The 8287-nt window shown below is 36.2% G+C and overlaps 2 pseudogenes; one reads left to right on the forward strand and one right to left on the reverse strand.

Annotated features, from left to right (window-relative positions):
* Positions 1 to 2329: 2329 nt before the first annotated feature.
* LOC119520721 lies at positions 2330 to 3307 on the forward strand (annotated as a pseudogene).
* Positions 3308 to 5969: 2662 nt separating this feature from the next.
* Positions 5970 to 7798, reverse strand: LOC119520722 (annotated as a pseudogene).
* Between the last annotated feature and the right edge of the window lie 489 nt (positions 7799 to 8287).

The following is an 8287-nucleotide window of genomic DNA, read 5'->3' on the forward strand; positions in this document are numbered from 1 at the left end:
TTCTTTATCCTGCAAGTGTTCACAACTATGAAAACTATGTGCAATTGTAGATTTTGTCAGAAATAGATTTATTACTTTGATGTTCAAATGACTACATGGAAAGAAAACAGTCAATTGCAAGAAAAGTGTAGAGGTTTGGTATCTAAGATACTGTTACTTATGAAAGCTATTGAGTAATGAGGATAAAAGGAAAGGGTATCAAAATATTTTGAATGGTATGCTCCAGGAGTTTCCACTCACACACAGACACACACAACATACACACACACACACACACACACACACACACACACACACAATGATAATTGACATTTATTGAGGGATTGCATGTATTAAGCATGGTGTTATTCATATTGCATACATTATTTTTGTGTAATTATCAAAATATAACCCTGCTAGGCAGCACTTCATTATTTTCACTTGAAGAAGATATTGAAACTCAGAACTATTTCAGAAGTGCTAAAGTCAGAATGTGAACTTGACTCCAAAGCTCTTGTTTTTACCAGTTGACTCTACTGTCCATAAGAGTATTTCTTCTGCACAAAATCTTAAAAAATACATTCTTTTCAATATCTATGAGGCTCAAGAATGCTATAATATTGGTCTGTGGGTGAAATAAGTTAATATTTATAAAATAGTTTAATCAGAGCTTGGCATATTACACTCTATGTACATAGGTGGTGTTATTTTAATTTTATGCAAATAGATTTGTGGTAGAGTTGAAACTCAGAATAAGGAGCTTGAACAAAGAGAAGAACAACATCTGAGAAATATCTAACTACTCATTAATTGATTTTGTGCCAAGGCTATTGGAGTTTTATTGAAACCCATTTCAGAATGCCCCACTGTTTGTTACACAGTTTATGCATTTGCCAAGCACATATGCTTGTGCACTTAAGAAATGTGCACTATGCTGTATACACTTTATCTCAAAAAGGATAGTAAACAAAAAAAAAACAAAAACACAAAACTACAAACTGAACAAACTGAAGGGAGCCTGAGATGTAAGAATGAACATGGCAACATAACTACAATGATTAGAGTTAGACCCAGCATTAACTTGATGCTGTATAAATTACAAATTAAAACTTTGTTGCAGACATTCAGATTCAAAGAACCATCTTCCATAGGATGTACTTAGTGATTATAGATGATTTCCATACAGAAAAATATACCTACACATTTTAGCTAATACCAGTTATATAAGTTTTCTCCTTGCTGCAAGGAACAGAAGTCCGCTTTGATATGGTAAGTAAAAAGGCACTGTTCTGCCTGAACACTGGGGTCATCTCCCAAATCAACTTGCAGCCAGAAGACAAGGCACAGAACAGAGAGCAACCCAGAATGACTGGAGGCTGAGTAGCTCAGACCACCATGGAACACTTGTGCCTTTGTAGAATCAATTTGGTTTTTAAGCCACCACTGCAATCAGTTAGATATGCAAATATTTCACTTACTTGCTTAAGATAACCAGAGGCAAGGATTGGTTCCTGCCCCCTCCTGTCTGAACAAAGGATGTCTCCCCTCAATTTTCATATTGGAAACCACAAGTGGGTGACCCAGAAGAGAGTATGTCCTTCATTTCTTAATTCCATGCAGTAGGACATTCCCTCCAAAAGAATGCTATTGCAGTGCTAAGAGCTGGACAATTTTTAAATTCTAGGCAACTGCAAAGTGCAAAGTTTTATACATTTTCAAAAGAATCTTCAGAAAAGTAAGAGAATCACCCATGCCCCACCCTGAAGTCCCTCTTCCAGGGGGTCTGGAGGAGTATGAAAGCATCAAAGTATCTCAGCCAGATAACCCATGATCTCTTAAGAATGAGTTTGGTCAAACTTATTCAAACAGAACAAACACACTTGGGAAAATATTTAATAACCTTTTCTTTCTTTCACTTCATATCCTGCTCTCATTATAATTAGGTACAAGGAAATTCTTAGTTCTGTACCTTATCTTTTGTGTCAGTTATGCCCATAAAGTACAATTTTCAAATAAAAGGTGGAAGGAGAAGTAGATGAGGAAGGAATTAAGGGAAGGAAAACAAAACAAAAACAAGAGGTGTGTAGAAGAGAGCCAAAATAAAACAAGTGTAATAGAGGGATGCATATGACAAAAGGCAGAGAACTGCTTTGAATGCTGCCAGCTTCCAATGAAATTGAATTTATCAAGAATGAAGTCCAGTAGACATAGAATGAGTAAAAATACTGGGAATGAAGAGAAGGAATTTAGGAAAAAGTTCAAGACTGTAAAAGTAATATTTTTAAAAACATTTCTTACATTATTTCAAAATCCAAAATAGGTACTAAGTTCTCATCACTCAAGTAAGGAAAGTATGAGGAGAAACTTCACCACAGTGACTGAATATATTCTCCTGGGACTCACCAATCACCTGGAATTGCAGATCCTCTTCTTTGTGCTGTTTCTGACAGTTTACATGGTCACAGTGGCAGGGAATCTTGACATGATTATGCTCATCCAAGTCAATGACCAACTCCACATGCCCATGTACTTCTTCCTGATCCACTTATCCTTTGTGGATCTGTGCTTCTCTTCCAGTGTGACACCAAAGATGCTGGAAACTTTCTTATCAGATAAGAAAACCATTTCCTATCCTTCTTGTCTGGTGCAGTGTTACCTATTTATTGCCTTGATCAATGTTGAGGTCTATATCCTGGCTGTGATGGCCTTTGATTGGTACATGACCATCTGCAAACCTCTCCTTTATGGCAGCAAAATGTCCAAGAGTGTCTGCACATCTCTCATCATGGTGCCTTATGTGCGTTGAGTACTCACTGGGCTGATGGAGACCATGTGGACTTACAATCTCATCTTCTGTGGTCCCAATGAAATTAATCACTTCTACTGTTCTGACCCTCCACTGATTAAGCTGGCTTGTTCTGACACCTACAACAAAGAAATGTCAATATTTGTTGTGGCTGGATGCAACATTTCTTTGTCCCTCCTCATCATTTTTATTTCTTACCTTTATATTTTTCCTGCTATCCTGAAAGTCCACTTCTCACAGGGAAGGCTGAAAGCTTTCTCTACTTGTGGATCACATCTGACAGCTGTCACTATATTCTATACAACTCTTTTTGTCATGCATCTCAGATCCTCCTCAAACGAATCTGTGGAACAGGGAAAAATGGCTGCCATCTTTTTTACCACCATTATTCCCATGTTGAACCCTATGATTTATAGTCTAAGAAATAAAGATGTGACGAAGGCATTAACCAAAGAGCTTTTCAGGAAAAAACAATGCTTTATTAAAAAGTCTCTCTTCTTTGTGACCAAAACCTTTTCTTAGTCCTGTTCTTCAGTACTGAGGATGGACTTCATGGTGAAATGAGAAATATGATACACCAAGGAGAACACATGTGTCTTTACCTTTAACTTTAACTCTTTAAAAAATTCAAAACGTATAAAACAAAATTATTTACAATAATTTTTGTGCAATAGTAGTCATTTGGGTTGTTCACCAGATATTTTTATTTCCTTGCTTTTTAGGCCCATGATAGGATTAAACCTCTGGTTCCCTTGGTGTTATGTGAGGGCCTGTGGTGATTTCTGGAAAATGAGTTAGATTAGAATTCACATGTGCTGCTTTTCAGTTGAGCATTTAATTGTGATGAGAAATTCCTCAAGTGGTTTTTAAAAAAAATGTGTCATGGGTATCAGCAAGATTTAAGATGGTATTGGGTCTTGATAAAGAGGTGGAACAGAACCTTCAGCCAACTCACATTGGGCATGTAGAGTGGATGAGAAATAAACCTTTTATTTTCTAAACTACTATGATATGTTGAGTTTGCTGTCTCTATATAACGAATTAGACTCTTCTGCCTGAAACAACATCAATTTATACATTATCGAAACAAGCAGAAATACATATCACAAAATGAACAACCTAACCCTTAAAGAAGTCACATTTGAAATTTTATTTTGTGTTCTAGTATTTTTTCCGTGATTTTACATTTATGTGTTTAACTAAAAATTACTTATTGCAATTATTATTTGGCTAGATAATATACTATGGATGCAATCCTCTTCTTGAACAATAATTTTATTTTCAGAGAGGTAATAACTATCTCCACTTTTCCTTTATCTTACTCTACTTTTCCCCAAACTCTTGCAGAGAACTATAGAGCTCATCTTAATTGGGTCAAAGTTGATAAGTGATCTATCATTGCCACATTTTCCCTCTGGGGAGCCTCTGCCTTATTATTTTCTGTATTGGTTGCTCCCAACATCTGTTGTAAAGCTGTTATCTACAGATAATCATTGTTATCATCTCTTTAAAACTATTCATTTATTTAACATATATTGATTACCAGTCAACATATATCAAACTGGAGATTCAGCAGAAAACAAGACAGAATAGTCCTTTATTACTTTTTACAGGTGGCAATCAGCCAATGGGATATCTAAGCAAAGAAATATTAAAATAATTCAGGAATTGGTAAGTCCTGAGGAAAAGGTAGAGTAGGATGACATGGAAGAGAATGAAGTGGTAGGATCAGAGGTGAGAGGTGTGACAATACATTAGTTTTCATGGATGGGAAGGAAATGGTGACATTGGAGTTGAAGCCTAAATGACGAGAAGAAAGAAAACATAAGCAGATCTTGGGGAACCATAGCCAGCAGAAACAATATCGAATACAGAGCTTCAGGAGTGAAATCTGGCATGTTAGAGTAGCAGAAAGAAAGGTAATGTGGCAGAGGTTAACAAATGGGAGAAAAAAATAGGAGCTGTGGTCAGAAAGGTGCTCCCTTCATTTATTGGATGATGCTGCAGGCTACCAGAGTTGACTAGGCAAACAGACTGTAACACTTTTCCTTACATGTCCATATTTTAGTTGCTGCTGCCTGGTATGTGCTCAATATTCCTTCAGGTTGGACTGAGATAATAAGTAATTTTCTTAATCAAGTTTATTACTGTTATTGTTATTTAGCAAAAGGGAAATTTATGGAACCATTAGATTTTCTACTATCAAACTCTAGGTTCCTTCCACATTTCCCTTTACAATTAAGATATATCTGAGGCATTGCCCCTCCAGCAAGTCTCCCCTAATGCATTCAGTCTCTCTTCATGGTTGCCACAACATGGCTGACCCAGAGATTTATAAATCTATCATTGCATGTGTTCAATATGGCACTGTGATTATCTGTACATGCATCTGTTTCTTCCACTATTCTAGGAATTTCTTGAAGGAAAAGGCCATGTCCATTCATCTTTTTATCTTTACCAATATAGCATGGTATATGACACAGAGATGATGCTAAACTCAAATTGGTTGAGTAGGAATTTGAGAACCTATTTGTCTTTCTATCTCTGCCATTAGCTATAGCCAATTAAAGCTTTTTCTGTCATCTTCCATTCTCCCATCCTAACATGTAATCAAGGCAGAACAATAGATGAACACCTTACTTTAGCAAAATCATGTTCGAACTCTTTATCATATTCTATACATCAGAAAAATTGTCTGTTACTAGCCCCTTGAGGAAAGTCTTTCTCATCAGAAATCTGATAAAAAAATTTTTTTGGTGTCAGACATGAATGATCCCAAACTACATGACCTTTTTCATTGAATGGACACAGATAAGAGTTTATGTTGAACTCTATTGAAAGGATTTCAGGGAACAAATTATGAGCAATAAATATTTGTAACAATGCATATTGCTGGAGATAGATTTATAATCACACTTTATATATGGGAAACAACTTACAGTTTTATTATCTTCAAAAACATCATTTCATTTCCATCTTCATATTGATTACTATATTTAAAGATTATCAAATGTTAAGAAATCAGGAAATTTGACAGAAACATAAACTAGGCAGCCTGGGAAAGAAGAAAATAAAAGGCTATGCTGGGGAAGTCCTGAACACTCCAGGACTTTTTTTTTTTAATTTCAAATATTTTATTTAAGTCCATTTTCTCTATTTTACAGTTTGAAAGATGTTTGCTTGGCTATGAATTCAAAATTTCAGCCAAAGTTCTTGATGATTCATGGAGAAATCTTTCAAAGCTATTCTCTTCCAGAGTAATTCCAATGAATGTCTTCAGTTTTCTCTGAACTGTGCAACCAACTTCATATTTGAGCTCTTATGTTTACCTTTATTAATAGTCAGAATAATGTGCATAACAGCTATCAGGCATACAATGCCTTCACTATTGTCAGAAGTAACCCATCTTTAAGTCATCTAAAAATGACTTGATCACATTAGAAGACTATTATTATTCCTATTTAAAACCTTGAAAATTGTGGAAGGTCTGAAAAACATTCTGGTGGAGTAAGCTCTTCTGTATCAGAAGCCTTTTTTAGTTTGTGACTTATTTCAAACACTGGTACAACAATTACCATAGAAAGCACTCCCTGGTGAACAGATGTATCCACATGCCAAGACTGACTGGTGATTAAAAATTCATGAAGTAGCCTTTTTGAACAGAAGTCACAGCCTCTGTGGCATCACCCAGCACAGGCCAACACTTCTCCTTTTCTATTGTGTGCAAATGTTTCCATATGTTTCCATTCTGTAGCCCGGAGGAGATCTTAGGTCTAATGGAATGGCCTGACCATACCTTGAACCCCAAACTAGGAACAATCAGTCCCAGCTGCTTGACAGAGCAGACGTTCTGCACCAAGTTTGCTTGATAGATGCTTTTGGCTCAGTGGCAGGGCCCCCTCCACCTGAAGTGGATAAATACCCTCCTCATGCAGCATGAATTTATCTTTTTTCTACAATGCAAAGGGGGGTGCACAACTGGCATCTACTGGTCCTGATCCAAACCATTTTGGACTTCCTGGGAGATTAGCCACAATGGAATCTTTTCCCCTATTCTTTTGGACCTTTTGTGCTCTGTAGGTAACAAGCAGTCATTTGCTGAAAGTTTCTGCTGGGCTTGACTCTGTGTTCCCTCCTTCCTGGGATAGCAACTCACTCCATAGGCTGGGTTATGATTTCAGGACTCCACTTATGCTCAGACAGGGAAGATGTTTTGTGGTCATCAGCCAACAGACATTTACTGGGACCAGGCAAGCTCCAATCCCAGAAAATAACACACTCCCTTTATGCTCTTGACACTTTGGGCTCACTGATAAGTCCTGTCTGTGGGCTGTGAGCAGAAGTTCATAAATTCCTTTAGGATGCATAAATAAAAATTTGGGGGCCATGTTCTATTCTCACCAACCATGAAAGGATTCAAGATGTGTGTTAAAACATTTGCAGCAAATTGTCTGTTAGCAAATTGTTCTCTTTGCATTGAGACAGAATGTTGTGGTTGGAAATGGATTGTTGGATAGGTTTTGAAGTTCTTGGGACCTGGGTTTGAATCTGATTTATTATTTATTCATTGGCTGGGTAAGCTTAGAGAAGTTGCCTCTCAGCATCTGTTCATTCACCCAAAAAATGTGGATAATGATATCCATCTCGTGGTTTGTTTTTGTTTTTGTTTTTGTTTTCTTGTTTTTTTTGTGTGTATGTGAATATCAAATATTATTTGCAAAGTACTTTTTCATAATTACATTTTGAAGTAAGTCTTTTCTGCACTTAATTTTGAACACAATTTTAGGAAATATTTCCAAATATAGGAGGCATGATAGAAATAGTAAATTATATGTTCTTTAGTCATTTATTTATTTAACATATACTTACTGTTTATATCAGGCTATGTTGTCACTGGTATGTTATCAATCTCTTCTTCCTATGACCTGCCATAGCACTTGGTATTTTGCTTCTAGACATTTGCCATTTATTCCTGGTATTATCTAATTACCTATCTTTTTGGCATCCCATCATTGTGCAAACTATTAGATGAAAGATATCTTTTTCATACATATCATGCAAATTAAACAGTATTGAACTTTTCCTTTTGTATATATTCTGTGTGAATTGTTAAAGCACAAACAATATAGGAAATATATTAGAGATAGTGAAGTGATGAGAATAATTAATTGTGTGAATTCCATTTCATAAGAAGTTAAGAGTGTTCCCAGAACCTGTTAGGTATGGTTTTCAGTATTATTCAAAAGTGCTACCCTAGTCCCTATAGCAGATAATTGGTGTGAACTCCAGTGAGCTATAAAATATAGCTATTTTTCCTAATATCCTATTTCAATGAAGTACAGTGCTACAAATTATTATCTCCCTTTCTGAGGATATTCCCCTCTGGGATTCCACTTCTACTTGCTACTTCTTGGCATCTTTGGGAATCCTCCTGAGATAACTTCTGAGGTCAACAACTTGCATATAAATCTTCCAGCAGTAGCTAGAATTTGACCTTTGGGG

Source organism: Choloepus didactylus, chromosome 26 (assembly GCF_015220235.1).
Source record: "Choloepus didactylus isolate mChoDid1 chromosome 26, mChoDid1.pri, whole genome shotgun sequence".
In the NCBI taxonomy this organism is placed as follows: Eukaryota; Metazoa; Chordata; class Mammalia; order Pilosa; family Megalonychidae; genus Choloepus; species Choloepus didactylus.